This window comes from Lithobates pipiens, unplaced genomic scaffold (assembly GCF_037356315.1).
Source record: "Lithobates pipiens isolate NorthernLeopardFrog02 unplaced genomic scaffold, aLitPip1_a1.2 Scaffold_1, whole genome shotgun sequence".
NCBI lineage: Eukaryota > Metazoa > Chordata > Amphibia > Anura > Ranidae > Lithobates > Lithobates pipiens.
In genome coordinates this window covers 217,061,730-217,081,853 of record NW_027507685.1, presented here as the reverse complement: position 1 = coordinate 217,081,853, position 20,124 = coordinate 217,061,730, and the positions used below count along the sequence as shown (strand labels likewise).

The window sequence follows — 20,124 nt, the reverse complement described above, 5'->3', positions numbered from 1 at the left end:
CATTACGTTTATGAACTAATGATGGCCTCAAGTGAGGGTCTGTTACCCAAAGAAAAACGTAGATGGACCCCGTGGGAACAGTGGTCAGGAGCCGCTGGATTCCTATGACATTCACAATTAAAACCTTGGATATATTCTTACTGTGACCTCAGGTGATGCAATACACTACTCACTCAAGCCTATGGATGTAGGAAATATGCTAAACTCAAGTTCCATGACACCATCCTCCCCCTAGAGCACAGTTGAGTTCCCATTGGGGTGTCTATGGGAGGGAACAGCAAATAAAGTACGTATCTCCTCTGGGATATCATATTTGTAAAAATAGTGGCTGAGACTGCGCAGTGGCGCCATTGGCTGCTGTCAAAGTCAACTAGCCAATCAGGAAAGAGAGGGTGCCGGTTTGGGGCTCCATGTCTGAATGGACACACGGAGCTGTGATTCTACTTGGGTGCCCCCATAGCAAGATGCTTGCTATAGGGGGACACTGAACAGGAGGGAGGGCCAAGCAGCACAGAAGAGGAGGATCCGGGCTGCTCTGTGCAAATCCACTGCATAATGCAGGCAAGTAGAACATGTTTGTTATTTTTATAGGAACAAAAATGAGACTTTACAATCATTTTAGGTTCAGTAATTTTTGCAAATTGTGGGGTCTTTGTGTCTTATTTTATAACTCCTTGCTCTGGATGAACAAGTGGGAGGGGGTTTTCTGTCACTTTCTGTCAAAGGGAAGTAAGTATTACACAGCAGATTATCATCTCACTTCTGTGAATGAACCAGGAATCACACCCACTATGCAAAACAGTGCGGTGGAGAAAAAAAAAAAAAGCAGAAGATAAACACTGCCACAAAACAGGACATGAGAGCAGATGTGACCCGCTCTGCCCATGTCTGCCTCCAAATCCAGCCTGCGGGTGACCATGTTCAGCCAGCCCTCTGCCTGGGGGCACTGCCACGATGACAGACTGTCCTGCTCCACAGTGGTGGAAAACACAGCAGATTGCAGAGTGTTTGTTTTGCGAGCTGCATAAATAATACGCACGTTCTTATCTCTCTGGAAACTGCTATTAGCACAGAGACAAAATCTGGATTGGAAAAAAACAGGCGCTTGGGTCGAACGGCGAGCATAGGAGGCAGCGCAGGTTAAACACTTTGCTTGCAGCTCACCTGATGCTGCTTATCTCTCTCTGGGAGATCATGTTCAGACAATGGAACAGATCAGAATTAAGAGAAACAGATGGGTCACCAAGGATGATTTTAAGGATTCTGTTTGGACAGAAAAAAAAGTGCAAATAAACAAACTGCTGGTCTCTAATAATACCGGCAGCTCCAATGGTGTCATTTAAAGTGCGCCGATTATACCAGGAATTGACAAATTTGCTTTGAATCTAGGAGCCAGTTTTTTTTACTTAAATCTTACGGGTAACATGTTCCCGATAGAGAACTTATCGATTAACCCTTTCACGTTTTGGCACATTAAAAAAAAAAAAAATTATATATATATCACTTTAGGCCTGAAGATTACGTAAAACCCCCAAATATTATATATTTTCTGAAAGCAGACACCCTGGAGCAGTGATTCTCAACCAGGGTTCCTCCAGAGGTTGTAGGGGTTCCTTTAGCATTGGGCAATTTCTGCCTCTCAGATAAGTTCCCACTGACACCATTGATATTTTTAGCTCTCTGTAAGGAGGCAATTCTTCCCAATGATCACAAGTGTAAGGACCATTCTTCCCACTGACCACCACACTAATGTATCATGGGTTGAAGATTTATAATTTTTTAGAAGGGGTTCCTCACGAGACCGGAGAACTATTTGAAGTGTTCCTCTGTGCTCAAAAGATTGAGAAAGGCTGCCATAGAGAATAAAATAATGGTAGTTTAATTTTTTTTCTCATGTCACACGATATTACCGCAAAAGGTAAATAAAAAAAAAAAAAAAAATTATATATATATATATATATATATATATTAAAAAGTTAGTTTTAGGGGGCACAAAAATGGCATAAATTTCGCAATGTTTTTTTTTTTTTTTTTTTGGTAAAATATTAAAGCGGGAGTCCACCGGGACTTTTTTTTTTTTTTAAAAGCCAGCAGCTACAAATACTGCAGCTGCTGACTTTTAAAATAGTGACACTTACCTGTCCAGCGCGCCCGCGATGTCGGCACCCGAAGCCGATCTCTAGGTCGCCTGTCGGGTCCTGCCGCCGCCATCTTGGGTATGGGAATCAGGAAATGGAGCCTTTCGGCTTCATTTCCCGGTTCCCTACTGCGCATGCGCGAATCGTGCTGCGCAATAAAGGACGCTCCCCGCTGCCTCTGGGATCTGTGTGTTTCCCAGCAGGCAGCGGGGCACTTGCGGAAAGGGGCGTAAGTTACGCCCCTTTCCGCAGAGAGCTATCCCGGAAGTGGGTGCAGTTACCTGGATTATCCAGGTAACTGCACCCCCCTGAAAGGTGCCGATTGTGGCACCGGAGGGGGGGAGGGTTCCGATGAGCGGAAGGTCCACTTTAGGGTGGACCTCCGCTTTAAAGCTGGTAAATGGTTACCCAACATATCTAACCTTAAACAGGTTAGTATCCTATATTTTCCATAGGTGACACTTAAAGCTGCTGTAAACCACTGATGTGCAAAAAAACAACCTGCAAGTGGGGCTGGTGGGAAAAAAATTGATTTAAATCTTGAATCGAGTTGAGAGGTCAAATTGATTCAAAATTTCAGCAAATCTATTTTTTTTTCCCCACCAGGACCGCAGACTAGGCCGAAGCCGCGGCCTCGACTAAAAACTCCTGTCCGTAGCACCTCAGGACTGGCTCAGTGTCCATCAAAAAAAAAAAAAAAAAAAACAACACTTGCAAGGCAATGGCGTAATATGCTAGTATGCGTCGCATAGTAGCACATTATGAAATGCTTACCTTGGAGCAAAGCCCTCCAGCACTGTAAAGTCACCGCTGAGAGGACTGACATCTTCCCCTGTCTTCCAGGTTTGCAAGCTCCAGCTATGGGATTGGCCAGAGCCGCGATGACGTCACTCCCGCGCATTTGCGCAGGAGCCAGACCTTCAGAGTGCATGTGCCGATGAGGTCATGGGCTGAATGCACTCTGAATACCTGTAGGTACAACTCGTAGTACAGAGTTTACTACCACTTTAAAAGCCCCCTTTAAGTCATCAGTTTAGTGTTACCAAGGACGTCTGGTGCTAGAATTTTTGCTCTCATTACAGCGTGCGTGGCGATATGCAACATAATCAAAGTGTTTTTGGCATAGGCGCCCCACGCGTTTCCTTTTGTACGTGCATCTTCCCTCCTCCCCTACCTGGCAGCATCCGCTATGCGGGCCCGCAGAAGGGCAAGCAGTGCCGGTGTCATACAAAAGAGGCCGCATGATGAGCGCAGTTTTACAATGGGCAGAGCTGATAAGTGTGGGTAGTTTAATGTTGATGGGCAGGTCACAGACAGTACATAACACAAGCAATTTCAATACTTTAATCTTCTGTATGCATCCGCCCCTACACCCACCCCTTGCAGAGTTGCACGAGCATCGGCAGCGTGCGGCACAATGTAGTGTTAATTGCGCAGGCGCCGCGTACAGCTCACAAACAGCTGTTCATGTTCGGAGACTTTTGCCATCCCCTTTGTCCTTTGTGCTGCGCCTGCGCGGTACAGGTTGGACACTATCCGACGGGGGGACCTTTCTCAGCAGAACACCGGGATACATAGCGGAAGAAGGAGCACAGAGCAACACGGCCACCTGGCACCTGGGGTTTGTCAAGCCCTGCATTACACAATCTCCTTGTACAATTTTCCTTTAGATTTACCAAAACCATAGAATGAGGTCAAATCTAAACAAACTATTTCAAATGTTTAGTATAATGTATGGCCAGTTTTGAAGGTGTGTAGTTCTGAAGAATGTCCCCATCCTCTTTGTGGACATTAGAGTTCTGGGCTCTATCGCTCTCCAACCTGGAAAAGAGGAACACTTATCAGTTCCCTCCTTCTTTGTCCACTAGATCGCCCTCAAAACACACACACACCACGAGAATCCAACAATGTCTGTTGTAATCCTACAGTGCAATCTTTTTTGTTTACATCAGGAACCTTCCTTCAGCGAGCCCCCTGATGACACACAGCACCACACATGCGCAACGCAATGGCCCCCAAATACATTTGGGATGCGAGACACAAGTATCCCGGCAAGCTGCATCATTCTCACTTGGACCAGGAAGTTCTAGCAGGGTAAATAAAAGTACTATACAATATATGGAATGTCTTATGCCTAGTACACACATTCAGTTCAGCACTCCTGCTGTGCCTTTGTGTTCTGTGAAGGGTACTTCCCCCTCTACACCCCCCCCCCCCCGTCCCCGTCAGAACATACTAATCAGCGCTCACGGCCATTGGCCGCCGCACTGATCAGGTGCTGGTTTTTCCAGCATGTCCCCTTGACAAAAGCCAGTCCTTAGGCCAGCTCCTGCCTGAAGGACAGCTATACACATGGTCCGAATGTTGGCCAGTTCCTGCTGAACAGGCCGATATCTGAACCGTGTGTAGCCAGCTTTAGACAGCCCGAGGACAGGTCCAGCAACAGCAGCCGCCGCCTGCCCCTTCTCAGAAGGCAGCTTATCAATTCACAAGAAACCAGAGACACACAGATATCACTTATTCCTCGTACACAGATAAGCCGCCTTCTCTGAAATGTTGGTTCAGCCCACAAAATGGCTTTCTGCAGGCTATGAAAGAAAACAAAAATTGTCTAAATTTACCAGCACAGGGATTTTAAAACGGAGTTCCGCTGAAAAAAAAAAAAAAGCCAGCAGCTACAAATACTACAGCTGCTGACTTTTAATATATGGACATCTGTGCAGGGCACCGCGATTTCTTCACCCAAAGCCGATCTGTCCCTCGGCTCCTGGATGGAGGCACCATCATCTTCAGTAAGGGTATCAGGAAGTGAAGCCTTGTGGCTTTCACAGCCTGGTTCCCTACTGCGCATGCGCGAGTTGCGCTGCACGGTCTTACTGGTCCCTGCTGTCTATCGGGACCTGTATGTCTCCCAGAGGACAGCAGGGGGGATGGAGGAGGGGGTCGGACATTGCGAAGATAGCCGCGGATACTGCAGCGATCTATGCTCGGAAGTGGGAGCCAATACCTGGATTATACAGGTATCTGTTCCCCCTCCCCCCTGAAACGTGCCAAATGTGATGCCGGGGGGGGGTAACCGACAGGCGGAAGTTCCATTTTCAGGAGGAACTCCGCTTTAAAAGGAGCAAAAAAAAAAAAAAAAGGCCCTAGAAAATTTGATTTTCATAATCCAGTATAGTAACAAAGTATACAAGTATCATATTAATCACCAACTAAGCTGCTCTGTACACATAAGTGATTTCTGAGAACTGAAGCAAATTAAAATTTTGCTTCCAGCAACCAATCACGTTTTGGCCTTTATTTATCTTTGTGGATCCGAGTACTCTGGGCAGGACGGTGAGGGGCCAAGAGATTTGACATTTGCTAGTCATTAGGGGTGCAACGGACCGTCACCGGTCCGTGATCCAAACGGGTCACCCTGTTCGGATCGGCACACGACGCGATCTGCAGAGCGCTCCGCGGTCTCGGCAGCAATCTCGATACCTAACGCAAATGTTTTGTTTTAACTTCAGCAACTGTACAAAGCATTAAAAAGTTATTTACAAATGAATTTTTTATTTTTTATTTTTTTTAAATTTAGCGCTTTTTCATTGTGAAATGTGTAAACATATCTTAATACATATACGAGTAAAAATATTCACTAACAAAGCAAACAAAAAAAAAGTTTTAGTTGTTTATCGTTTATAAAATAGACGTGAACAAAAGAAAAACAGGAAATTAATAATTAAATGGAGAATAGGGAGTTAAAGTGGTTGTAAACCCTTACAAACCACTTTGACCTACAGGTAAGCCTAGATTAAGGCTTACCTGTAGGTCCAAGAAATATCTCCCAAACTTATACGGTTTAGGAGATATTTGACCGAAGACGGGCACCGCTGTCTACGGTGCATGCGTCGTAGACAGCGGCGCGCAGGCGCACTGAGCGTGGCATCGTCGATGACGAAGATGCCGCGCGTCTCGGCTTCCGTGCACATGAGTGACGTCATTGCTGCTCCGGCGAATCACAGCGCCGGAGCAGCGAGACCCACCAAGAAAATGGACGCTCGGAACTACAGGGGACAGCGGTGACTTCGCTGGCTCCTGTGTCAGGTAAGTGGCACATAATGGGCTACTATGCGATGCATAGTAGTCCATTATGCTTTACCTTTGCAGGGAATGAAAGAGGAAGTAAACTCATCAGGGTTTACTTCCTCTTTAAGGCTGAGTAGAGTAAATGAAGGGTTATTAAGGGGTTAAAAAGAGGAACATTTGTTCATCCCTTTGATCTACAGATGAAGAAACAGAAATATACAAAAAGAAACAATGTTTCTATTTATTTTAGTTTCAGGGCTGAGCAATGTTGTTAATAAACATTGCGGGCTGCTCTTTTCTTTTTTCTTTTTTTTTTTTTTGACAGCTCCAATTACCGGACTTCTATAAAAAAAAGGGGAGACCCACTGACAGCTCAAAGAGCCCAAAGTATCGGTTTTAGGTAATCGGTGCATTTGCACGAGTACCGATACTTGTATCGGTGCAACCCTACTTTTTACTGTACATTGCTGTGTGAATGGATAGGTCAATTGTGGGCACTCAAATTGCAGTTTGGTTCTTATATATACATACATACACACACTATATTGTCAAAAGTATTGGGACACCTGCCTTTACACGCACACGAAATTTAATGGCACCCCAGTCTTAGTCTGTAGGGTTCAATATTGAGTTGGCCCACGCTTTGCAGCTATAACAGCTTCAACTCCTCTGGGAAGGCCGTCCACAAGGTTTAGGAGTGTGTCTATGGGAATGTCTGATCATTCTTCCAGAAAACACATTTGTGAGATCAAGCACTGATGCTGAACAAGTTGGTCTGGCTGGCAGTCTCCGCTCCAATTCATCCCAAAGGTGTTCTATCAGGTAGAGGTCAGGAATGTAGGCCAGTCAAGCTCCTCCACCCCAAACTTGCTCATTCATGTCTTTATGGACCTTGCTTTGTGCACTGATCCAAATCATTTGGTGGAGGGGGGATTATGGTGTGGGGTTGTTTTTCAGGGGTTGGGCTTGGCCTCTTAGTTCCAGTGAAGGAAACTCTTAAGGCATCAGCATACCAAGACATTTTGGACAATTTAATTCTTCCAACTTTGTGGAAACAGTTTGGGGATGGCCCCTTCCTGTTCCAACATGACTGCGCACCAGTGCTCAAAGCAAGGTCCATAAAGACATGGATGAGCGAGTTTGGGGTGGACAAACTTGACTGGCCTGCTGATAGAATACCTTTGGGATGAATTAGAGGCGAGACTGCGAGCCAGGCCCTTCTCGTCCACATCAGTGCTTGACCTCACAAATGCGCTTCTGGAAGAATGGTCAAACATTCCCATAGACACACTCCTAAACCTTGTGGACAGCCTTCCCAGAAGAGTTGAAGCTGTTATAGCTGCAAAGGGTGGGCCAACTCAATATAGAATCCCAAGGACTAAGACGTCATTAAAGTTCACGCGTGTAAAAGCAGGTGTCCCAAAACTTTTGACAAGATAGTGTATATACCCACTGGAAATGTTAGGCCTCCTTGACACGGGCAACTACCTGCATATGCCACATTCCAGCACCAAGAATCAGTGGATTCTTGTGGCTGGAATGACAGGCGTAGGTGTACAGCGACGGCCGCTCAGCCTGTACGAAGACAACAGGCTGAGAGAAGTAGTCGCTGTTCACATGTATCCACACAGCTAATGATTACATATGTTTAGGGATGGATGCCTGGGCCTGGAAGTATCACCCATGTATACGCATCCATCCCTAAATGCATGCAACTGCTGAGTGTCCAGATACATGTGACCAGCAATAGCTCATCTCTGCCCGTCATTACTTTGTACAGGCCGAGTGTCCGCCACTGTATACGCATCCGTCTGCCATCCTTGCTGCCAAAATCTGGTGTATGCTGGCAATTGCCCATGAAAGTGAGGCTTTTCAAGTATACCAATTGTAAAGTCCCACTAACCAGCAAATTTTCTTGGAGCAAAAAAAAAAAAAGGATTATATATGACAGGGATATGCAATTAGCGGACCTCCAGCTGTTGCAAAACTACAAGTCCCATCATGCCTCTGGGTGTCATACTTGTCGCTGTCAGAATCTTGCTATGCCTCATGGGAATTGTAGTTCTGCAACAGCTGGAGGTCCGCTAATTGCATATCCCTGATATACGAGGACTGTTCCCCATAGCAATAAGAAAGGTATCAGCTTTGGATTCTATAACATGCAATTGAAAATGAGAACACTGAATGCGACTGGGTCCTAAGAGCATCACCACATTTATTTGCTATGGAGGTCCTAGGAGCACGGGTATGAAACTTCACTTTCAGGGCAAAAAAAAAAAAAAAAAAAAAGTGTACTGAGCAGAATCTTAGAATTGGTGAGGAACAGATTGGTTTGCATAAAAATGAATTATGAGTGCACCATCTGCGAAGGAGGACTTCCCCAGTCATCCAAACACCTGGACTGGTGACTTTACACTGGCAGTAGATGAACTTCTGCATCCAACTCCTGTCTGTACGAGATTTTACAGGTAACCAGACAACTGTTCCACAGAGCAGATTACATACAAAAGAACAGCTGTCTGCAAGAAAGTTATCACATGTAAACAAACAGCTGTCATGAAGAAGATCATGTGATTTCCATTGGCCACAGCTGCCTCATCACAAATGGTATCTATCTTATAAAAGGGAAACCCCTAAGAATTCTGCTCTTCCACCTGGCCGTGTCTCCACAAATAAAATCTCTACAGAAAAACATTTTAGTCACCTGTCTCTAAAAATGGCAACTGTTCCGGGGCTCATACACACTGATGTAGAAGTGGATCCAGCACCGGTGTTTCTTTCAGATCATATTCTGGTAGGCCTTCCTATACTCCCCTGGTAGACCTTTCATAAAGGCCAACTTCAAACTAGTGGACCAATCCGACCCTCCATTCTCCTCTATGGACCGGCGGGAGTCAACGGACATCTGTCCATTTAAACCCAACGTCCGATCCGCTAAAAATAGAAGGACGGGGATCCATTCCCCATCAGTCTGGCAGAGCAGATCGGGTGGCAGTCGGGTGTAAACGGACAGACCATTCGACCACCCCTAAAGGAGAGCGGGATATGTCTATCTGCTCTTCATAAGTGGAGGGGACCAGCCAACCGCTTGAAGTGGAGATCAGTGGACAGGTTCTCCGATAAGCAGGCAGTCTCCAACGGAGTTCGACCCGTGTGGAAGGAGCCTTACTCCACCTTTTGCAACATGTTACACCTATATTTAGGTTTAGGTTGTAATGTTTCCAAAAGCAAAGCCCTTCCTCACCCCAAAACATCAGCCCAGAGAACTGTGAAGGAACTACAAATCCCGTTTTCCACTGTAGTAGATGAACTTGTAGTTCTCAATACAAGTGCAGTAATTGGCAAACTCGTAGTCCATTGACATTTCTTCCAACTGAAAGGCCATACCTTGGAACTGGCACTAGCCTGGCATTACAGCTGTCATTCATTGATCATGGGTGTAATGCACTGCAGGCTCATGTGAAAAGAATAAAGACAATTTTTTTCCTGTGAACTTAACCTCTAGGCCCCTTTCACATGGGTCGGTGTTTCGTCACATATGGCGACCCATCACATTTGACTACCCGCTGGACTGCGCATGCGCGATGCCGCTATATGCGTTCCAATACTGTGGCAATGAATTTTGTGCCCAGGTTCAAGCCCCACCATCCAAGTGGACATAGAGTTAGATTATAATTATGCTGAATGTTGCGAGGCTGTGCTCAAAGTGTGGTGAGTGAAGCGAGCCTGGGAGGGGCCCTGTGTTGGAATGCATATATCGGCGTCACACAAGTGCACTCCAGCGGGTAGCAAAACGTGATGGGTGGCCGAATGTGACGTGACACTGGATCCAGTTTTGCTCAGCAGGGGATCTGTCTGCTGATCCCCTGCTGAGCAGAGTGACCGGGTGATAGGTCCGTGTCTGCTCCGCTTATGCAGAGTGGGCACAGACACAGCCCACTCTGCTCTATGGGCAGCCAGATGCAAACAGACCAGCTTTCTGTTTACATCCTACTACCCTCTGATCCGATCACCTGGAGTGGAATGTTTTTTTTTTTTTGCTAGATCGGACTCAGAGGCAGTCGGGTGTAATCAGACACAAATCTGTCTACATCTGCCGCTCCATGGAGGAGCATAGAGGGTATGATCAGGTCCAGCTAAAAGACAAACCCGATCAAATCTCTTGTGTGAAAGGGGCCTCAGCCTACGTTCACAAGGATGCGATGCGGGAAACACAGCAAATTCTGTACGTTTCCCACACTGCACTGAAATCACACGGCGTTTATGCGATCTACTGCGGGTGCCAATGTTAAATTGCACCCCAAAACAGCTTGTGAAACGCAGTTTCACAGAACACTCCCTTGAATGCAAGGCACACCCACAGGGGTTGATTTACTAAAGGCGAAAAAAAAAATATGCACTTTGCAAGTAGAGTTGTTCCACTCCAAAAAGCTATTTTTACGTTTTGGATAGCATACGGGAGGGTTAACTGGCCATGCAGTGATGTAGGATTGCTGGCAGGTCCAGTGGACAGTAGGTGCAGCATGCGGTGAACAGAAAGGTGGCTGCCCGGCGGTTTCTGTAACCAGCGTGACGTCACGCTGCCTCTGTTCACATGTCTCAATTGTATGAAAGTCGGATGTTTGTAACTTGGGGACTGCCTGTAATGTTAACAGGCATAGCTTTAAAGCTGCATGCCACATTTGCTTTGATACGCTGCAGTCAGGCCCAGTTGCTTGTGTGTACCAAGCCATTCTGCCCAGTATGTTGTTTGCGGTTCAATGCTTTTGGTGCTTTCAACAAGCTTAAAGTAAGATCGTCATGAGAGAAATGACAAGGGCTGATGCTGTGGACAAGTCTGTGCTGACCATCAATCCTTCATTTGCAGAGCAGCTATTGACTGTTACAAAGGTCAACATGAGGCAGAAAGAATTACCGACCACTAAGCAAAAAAATGCTGCAGCTTTTATGCAGGTTCTATATGCCACCTGTCCCCACCAGCGTTGCCTGGGTTTGCTTTGAAGAGACCCAGTCATAAAAATTGGCAAGGAATAAAAACAAAAACCAGAGGCAACCTGAAAAAATAGCCATGTGCAGCAAATCACTATTCTGTTGTGTTATCTTTATCCTAACAAGAGAGTAATATATTCTTGCAGCAAAGAATCAACACTCCTGGAGTGTCAGAAGCGCTGGCTTCCGGTTTGCCCACAGATGCTCCTCCTCTCCCTCATAATGTCATTACGATTTTAAGCTGGTCATACAGGGTAGTTTTTTTTTCCCCTAGTCTGTGGGCTGAATAAAAAAAAAAATAAAAAAAATAAAAAAAAAACTATTCCTCCATCCACATAAATGAGGTGGATAGAGGAGCAAGCGAAGTGAGGCCATGCCCGAAACGTGGCGAACGAAGCGAGCCTGCGAGGGGCCCTCTAACTATGTGCAGCCCTATGTCCACTTGGATGGTGGAGCTTGCACCTGGACTCACGGCGCAGGCGACTTTCATCTTCGGAGATTTTCCGAATCGCCTTGTGCTCCGTACTGCGGACACTATCTAATAGGCGGACATTTTTGGACAGAACACCGGGACCCTGAGCATTACATAAAGGAGAGAAGGGTGCATTCCCCACTATTTTCAGATGGCATGTGAGCTGATGTGGCCAGATGAGCAAATGAGCCAATCTATGCTACAGAAATGGGAAAAATAAGGAGGGGTTAAGGCGCTTTAGCACTAGAAATAGCCTCTCATTCATTGCAGTGTGTCTTGTCACACTGGGGTGCTGTGCCTTGGGGACGTTATGAAAAGTCCTGCAAGCAGCATCTTTGGGGCGGTTTGGGAGCGCTGTAAATAGCGCTCCCAAAACGCCCTGCCCATTGCAATGAATGGGCAGCACTTCTAAAGCAATCTGAAAATGCACTTTTTACAATTTTTTGGGGTAAAAAGCACACGCTAGTGGCTGAAAAGCACCACAAAAGTGTTGCTAAAACTAGCATTGCCAGCGTGATAGGGGTCTTAGTTCTGCTCCCACTTCCTCTCCTGGCACTGCAAGGAAGTTCTCCTCTTCCCCCTGCAATCTTCTGAGACACATCACAGGTCCCAGAGGATTGCCCGGCCATTCACAACATGCAGCTCACGCATGTGCAGTGCGCGCCAAGCTGTGAAGCCCCAGCTGGGCGCCCACAGTTACAATGCCGGCGGGGAGGAGGGGGAGAGGAGCAGGCCTTCATACGCCCGCATAGCTGGACCGTGGGACAGGTGAGGGCCTGTTTACTAAAAGTCAGCAGCCACACTTTTTGTAGCTGCTGACATTTTTAAATGGGTAGAACTTCATTTTAGAAAACCTTCTGCCTTTACAAACTCCCCTCCTCATTGACAGAGGGCAGCGTGGCGCCATTGGCTCCAACTGTTGTCAAAGTCAGTCAGCCAATAAGGAAAGAAGGGGAGTGAGGTCGGGCTGTGGCTCCATGTCTTAATGGACACAAGGAGCTGCAGCTCAGAAGGGGTGCCCCTATAGCAAGCTGCTTGCTGTGGAGGCACAACAGGAGGGAGGGGCCAGAAGAGCCGAAGAGGGACCCGAGAAGAGGGAGATCCAAGCTGCTCTGTGCAAATCCACTGCATGAAGCAGGCGAGTATAACAGGTTTGTTATTTTAACCTACAAAAAAGGAAAAAGACTTTACAATCCTTTTAAAGCTGTTGTAATGGCTGAAGGTTAAAAAAAAAAAAAATAATAATAAACACGTTCAGTGTGTAGCTACACCCCCTAATACTTGCCTAAGCCCAATCCAGCAATGTGCATGAGACCCAACGCTCTCCTAAGTCTCTTTCTCCTGGTTGGATGAGCTGTAGCAGCAGGAGCCATTAGCTCCCGCTGCTGTTAATCACAGCCAGTGAGGCAGGAGCGGGGGCGGGGCTGAGCCATTCTCTCTGCGTCTTATGGACACAGAGAGGCGGCTCGGGAACGAGCATGCACAAGTGCCCCCACAGCAAGCGGCTTGCTATGGGGGCACTTGGCAAAGGGGGAGGGTCCCAAAGTGCCAGTGAGGGACCCAAGAAAAGAAGGATAGGTGTTGCTCTGTGCAAAATCATTGCACAGAGCAGGTAGGTATAACATGTTTGTTATTTAAAATGTTTTTTATTTTTTTTTTATGAAAAAAAAAAAATCCTTGTTTACAATCACTTTAATGCATTCCCATTTTACAGCTTGCTGTCATCCGCCACTTCCCTAAATACTTACCCGAGTCCTCAATCGATCCAGTGCTGTGTACTGCTGCATCTCTTCTCTTCACACAGGGTGTCAAGAGGAAGCGGGGAGTGGGTCCAAGCCGGACTGTGTGTGTCTATGGTGCGTGGCTTCATAGCTACTCAGCTCGGGAGCACACAGACAAGGAGGAGCCAAGATCGCCGGCGGGGAACCCTGGAAAAGGAGGTTTGGGGCCACTCTGTGCAATACCATTGGACAGAGCAGCTGAGTATAACGTGTTTATTATTTTAAATTTTAAACAAATTACCTTTAGTAACACGTTACAATCACAGGAAAATGCACAAAGCCAGAGCGGATCTGTGCTGTGTGATCACTGAGATGGTCAATCAAAGTGATCACAAGTGTGAACACTACTATTGTTTACATTTCATAGCCTGCTCTTTCCTCTCACAGTAGAAGGATGAGGCTTCAATGAAATAATGCATGAATGAAGGGATCATAGGCAGCTGCAGACTCAAGGTTGTTTAAATTGAAAGAACTCCGGGAACCCCCACTGCATGGGTTAACTGCTTGTTTTGTCCAGGGGCGCACCGAAAGGCTTACACGATCATTCGATCCTCCGGGAAAACAGCGTTCCCCCCACGTCCAGTGGTGGACTGTTCCTGTTGTCCAGACCCAGTCTATGAGCATGATGACATCAGGAACAGTCCGTACAGGTCGCTAGCATGCGGGACGGGGGGGGGGGGGGGGGGGACCAGGAGCGGCAGGGACCGGTTTTGTGTTCGGTGGATTAGTCAAGTATAGATAGAGAGTAGGTAAGGGTTAGATCCCCTGACATTTTTGTTGCTGTGTCCCTATTGGGAAGATTCACCCTTCTATATGTCCTGGTGACCGTTGTTATCAAAAACACAAAATGTTAGCGTTCTCCTCGGGGCAGAAGGTGAGTCTCCTCGGGACAGAATTGAGAGAATTGTATAAAAGCGGAATTCCCCTCACTTTCAGGGAGATTTTCCAGGATAGGCAAAGGAGGGAAACCTATGCTACTGGACACAAATGGCAAAAAAATAACCTGACAGGTTATAAAAAAAGAAAAGGGAAGAGCTGTGCCAATACACACAATGAGTATGTAGATATTAGTAATGGAATAAACTAATATTCCATATATTAAATAACACCAGTTCTCCTCTAGTGACACCACAGTGACTCCACACACAGAAAGAGTGCCCGTCCACCGTATCATAAGCCTGCTTACCAGATGGCATGCACAAAGGGCATTTGGCTGTAACCCAGCTTGCAATGTTGACCACTGGAACCACACAGGAACCGGACCGTGTAGCTGAAAATCACCCTAGGCGTGTCAGAGTCCATAGCCGTACTTCAGCGATAGGCTCAGGAGAAAGAAATAAAAGACACACTGGGAAACTTCTTCTTCCTCAACCTTTAACCTTTCCCTACTTTATTCCAAACTAAAAAAAAAAATGTTTGGGCTATACATATACTTGTAAAGTAGATCAAATTTAACCAACCTCATGTAAGCTTTAGGTAGGTTAGTATCTTTTCAAAAGTTGTTTACAATCTTCAGTCTTTGTCATTCCATGCCCTGTAGCACACATTAAAAAAGAAGGGGTGGGATGCAGATGATGTCATTGCCATTATACCAACACTTGCCTATGTTTAGCCAATGACATTGACTAAACATGGTCATGTGTCCATATAAGGGCATTGATGTCATTAGGATCCTGCTCCTTTGTTTACATGCTCTGGGGGGACCTGGCCGGCAGCTAATTGGACTTAAGACTGCAAAGTGAAAAGTTCAGAAAGCAATGAGTAAGGACACCTGAGCTCATCTCTAATTATTGGTACAGACAACACAGAGGCACGACCCATTATCAGGAACCCAGTTTACAGCAACGATATGCAGCTGATGCTGGAGAAAACGCATGCAGACAGGAATTGGCTGAAAGCGATGCAATAATAATGGGAAAAATAAAAGGTGAAAACCAGTATTTTGTAAATGGCAATTGTTCATGATGCACAGTATTTTCTGCACTGGAACACCATGAGTCACTGCAAGGGCACATAGAATACAACTGTTGTCTATGTACCCCCTAAACCAGGGATATGCAATTAGCGGACCTCCAGCTGTTGCAAAACTACAAGTCCCATCATGCCTCTGCCTCTGGGTGTCATGCTTGTGGCTGTCAGAGTCTTGCTATGCCTCATGGGACTTGTAGTTGTGCAACAGCTGGAGGTCCGCTAATTTGCAAATCTCTGCCCTAAACCATGTTATGTGCGATGGGCCTGCAGGTCAGCGTGCAAAGACTGGAATGGAGCGCATGCTTTATAAACATCCGATAAACTGGAACTTACTTTCCCAATCAACACTGATTACTTTTATTCCTCATGCTGCTAGCATTAGTAAATAGATAGGAAATATCATATTTGTTTTTTAACTTTTTTCCTTTTACATTTCTTCAGTTACTTCCTGGTTTCTTGCCTGGGCGAATGTCACCATACATCCCAGGAGTCTTCAGGACGGATGGGGAGGAGGGGTTTTCTCAGCTAAGCACATTCACCTGCATTCATGCCTGAGCTAAGGGCAGATGGATTATCATGTAGTAAATGCTACATGAATCACATGCCCTTACTCAAGATGGCCAGAAATGCTAAGGGGGTGTTTTTCAAAGTGATTTCTCACCAAAAAAATATAAAATGTAGGCACGGATGGATGAGGGGGGGCTGGTGTTTGCTTGGAATATTAAAAATGAATTAAATGGCGTTTTTTGGGGGCTCAGATGAAGTGAAGATCTAATTTAAAAGAAATAAAAAAACATTCCAGGGCATTGAACCAGCTAATTGCGGCCTAGAAAAACTGACCGCAGACAGGACTGGCTCACACTAGCCGCATGGGCTTTGGCGCCTGTAATTCTACAACGCAAAACACCATATTGCTATTTTAGCTGAATATCTATAGTGAAAACATAGAATCAGCAAACTCCACATTGTATTCCAATTATTTCTAGCCTATTAATCCAAACAATCTTGTAGTTTGAAAACTTACTTTGTTAAGATCTTCACACATTTACCTCCTTTAGGTCGATTTCACACTGCTGTGGCTTGGCAGCAGCGTGGGTATACCCATGGTTTTCATGTGGTTACCCTGTGGTTTCCCATACACTATTAGGTTGTGCGTTTTCTGAAAGAGCACCAAAAGTCCTGCATGCTGCATCGTCCTAATACAAAGTCTATGGGAAAACCGCAGGTTAAAGCAGAGCTCCATCCAAAAGGGGATGCTCTGCTTATTTGCCTCCTCCCCCTCCATATTTGGGGGGGGGGGGGGGGGTGTACCAGCTCCCACTTCTAGCTGACTTCACCACAGCGAACTCAATCGGAAGTTCAGCCTGCCATGTCCCCTCCTTCCCACCGCCACCGGGCCATTGACAAAGTGCATTGCAAATGCACAGTACTGAACTGGCTGTGTGTGAACCTGCAAGGCTTCACTGCTGGTTTCCCTTACCCGAGATGACGGCGTCGGCACCCGAGAGCAGATTGATAAATCGGCTGGGGTGAAGGCACTGCTGGATTCGTGGACAGGTAAGTGTCCTAATATTAAAAGTCAGCAGCTACAGTATTTGTATTTGACTTAATATTTTCTGAAAGGAGCCTGGAGCTCCATTTTAACCGCATGAAAACCGCAGTGCAGCAGTGTGAAACCACCTTAGAGTCTGTGATCACTATCCTCGTGTGAGTAGTCAGTACAGGAATCACAGCTTGCAGGCAGCAAGGTACCATGGGATATGTAGTCATTAGAAATGGAACGTAAACAGCAGAAAGAGAAGCTGCAAAGCATGCAGGGAATGAGGGAAGTTGTGGAAAGCCAGCAGACAGAACTCATAATATGAATGAAGATTTTTAGGTAAGCTTGTATTGGATTGTCAACAATAACTATTATTTGCATTATTACAATGCTGAGGTTACATAAAATGAAAAGTGTACGCTGTGACGAGAGCACTCCTTTAATCCCTTCCGGACCAGCCACCAGTTATACTGCGGCAGGTTGGCTCCCCCAAGTGAGCCGTTGTAGTTGTACGTCGGCTCTTTAAGGCGCTTTAGCAGGCGCACATGCAGCGTGTCCCCTGGGCTGACGCATGTGCCTGGCAGGCGCGGTGGCCGCCGGACACCCGCAAACGCTCATGACAGAGCGATAACCAGGATCTGTGTGTTTAAATACACAAAGCCTGGTTCTCTCAGGGGAGAGGAGAAAGCTTGTGTGTAAATACTTAGTATGAACACCAATATCTCTCCTCCCCTAGTCAGTCCGACCCCCCTCCCAGTTAGAACATACCTAGGGAACACAGTTAACCCCTTGATTGTCCCCTAGTGTTAACCCCTTTCCTGACAATGACATTTATATAGTAACCAATGGCTATTTTTAGATCTGATCAGCTGTATAAATGTCACTGGTCCCAAAAAAAGTGTCAAGTGTCCTAACTGTCTGCCGCAATCACAATATAAAATCACTGATCACCGCCATTACTAGAGAAATAAAATGTTATTAATAATAATAAAAACGCCAAAGAAATATATCCCCCTATTTTGTAGATGCTATACATTTTGCACAGACCAATCAATATACGCTTATTGCGATTTTTTTACCAATAATATGTAGAAGAATACATAGCCTAAACTAATGGAAAAATGTGCTTTTAAAAAAAAAAAAAAAAAAAAAAAAAAAAAAAAAAATGGGACATTATAGTAAAAAGTACAAAATATAATTTCAAAATTGTCAGTCTTTTTTTGTTTCTAGAGCAGAAAATAAAAACTGCAGAGGTGATCAAATACTATTAAAATAAAGCTCTATTTGTGTGAGAAAAAACAAAAAGAGGACGTCAATTTTGTTTGGGTACAGCGTCGCACGACCACACAATTGTCAGTTAAAGTGACGCAGTGTCATATCGCAAAAAATGGCCTGGTCAGGAAAGGGGTACATTTTTCCGGGGCTGAAGTGGTTAACAATGAGACATTTCTGATATTTCTGCACACCCCAGATCAGCTGCAGTGCAAAGAAAGGCAATATATAAAAGAGAACCGGGGAGCAGCACAGAATAGTGCAGGCACCTTGTATTGTTCTGCACAGAAATTCTCCAAAGCTGTCGCCTGCGCTCCAATGTAAATAGGGCCTGTTAAAAACATTTGTTTCCAATGTGCCCTTACGGAGCGCAGAATACAGTTGATTTCCGCATATATGAATGAGCCCTAAACCAGTGTTCTAGCATGCAGGCAGCGTGTGCCCATAAAATCGTTACACACACACACCTGTATGTATTTTGCAATGTCCTATGAATGGATGCATTGCTAACACTTTTGTGAACACTTTTGGCAGCATCTATTAACATCAAAACTATAAATGAGATCCCCCCCCCCAGATGAAACAGTACCACCAGGGGACAGTCAGGAGGGTGCTGTGTTCTGACTGCGTGGCAGAGTGCCGCCAGGACCCTGCGTGGCAGAGTGCCGCCAGGACCCTGCGTGGCAGAGTGCCGCCAGGACCCTGCGTGGCAGAGTGCCGCCAGGACCCTGCGTGGCAGAGTGCCGCCAGGACCCTGCGTGGCAGAGTGCCGCCAGGACCCTGCGTGGCAGAGTGCCGCCAGGACCCTGCGTGGCAGAGTGCCGCCAGGACCCTGCGTGGCTGGACCCCGCGTGGCTCTGTACCGCCAGGACCCCGCGTGGCTCTGTACCGCCAGGACCCCGCGTGGCTCTGTACCGCCAGGACCCCGCGTGGCTCTGTACCGCCAGGACCCCGCGTGGCTCTGTACCGCCAGGACCCCGCGTTGCTGGACCCTGTGTGGCAGAGTACTGCCAGGACCCTGTGTGGCAGAGTACTGCCAGGACCCTGTGTGGCAGAGTACTGCCAGGACCCTGTGTGGCAGAGTACTGCCAGGACCCTGTGTGGCAGAGTACTGCCAGGACCCTGTGTGGCAGAGTACTGCCAGGACCCTGTGTGGCTGCACCCTGTGTGGCTCTGTACTGGTAGGACCCTGTGTGGCTGGACCCTGTGTGGCAGAGTACTGCCAGGACCCTGTGTGGCAGAGTACTGCCTGGACCCTGTGTGGCAGAGTACTGCCTGGACCCTGTGTGGCAGAGTACTGCCTGGACCCTGTGTGGCAGAGTACTGCCTGGACCCTGTGTGGCAGAGTACTGCCTGGACCCTGTGTGGCAGAGTACTGCCTGGACCCTGTGTGGCAGAGTACTGCCTGGACCCTGTGTGGCAGAGTACTGCCTGGACCCTGTGTGGCAGAGTACTGCCTGGACCCTGTGTGGCAGAGTACTGCCTGGACCCTGTGTGGCAGAGTACTGCCAGGACCCTGTGTGGCAGAGTACTGCCAGGACCCTGTGTGGCAGAGTACTGCCAGGACCCTGTGTGGCTCCTCCAGCAGCCCAGCGTGTCCCTGCAGTGCATTGCCCTAGGCCTCTGCGTACACATCTCAGCAGCGCTCTCTGGCTCAGGCCTCAGCCCTTACGTCCTCCAGCGGCCTACCCCCCCCCCGTCTTATGCTCACGCCCCCCACACACACAGACCGCACCCGGGCCTCTCTTCCGCCTTACCTTCCCGGGGTCAGGCGCCGCTCACCCCGCCGCTCCCCGATCTCATGTCTCCCTCCGAACGAAACCAACAGCGCTACAGAGAATAGAGGCGACAATGTCCGCCCACATCCGCCCCAGCACTGAACAGCACCGG

General features: G+C 47.0%; 1 protein-coding gene across 2 annotated transcripts in view; it reads right to left on the bottom strand.

The window, feature by feature from the left end:
* AKT2 (AKT serine/threonine kinase 2) overlaps positions 1-20,124 on the bottom strand; it is a 106,117-nt gene that overhangs the window by 53,968 nt on the left and 32,025 nt on the right. Inside the window, exon 1 of one of the 2 annotated variants that reach the window (XM_077482620.1) lies at positions 19,992-20,116. The exons of the other annotated variant lie outside the window; for it this stretch is intronic. The gene's annotated coding sequence lies outside the window, so the exon portion shown is untranslated. Of the gene's footprint in view, positions 1-19,991; positions 20,117-20,124 lie in introns of those variants that run through there. 2 annotated transcript variants of the gene reach the window in all.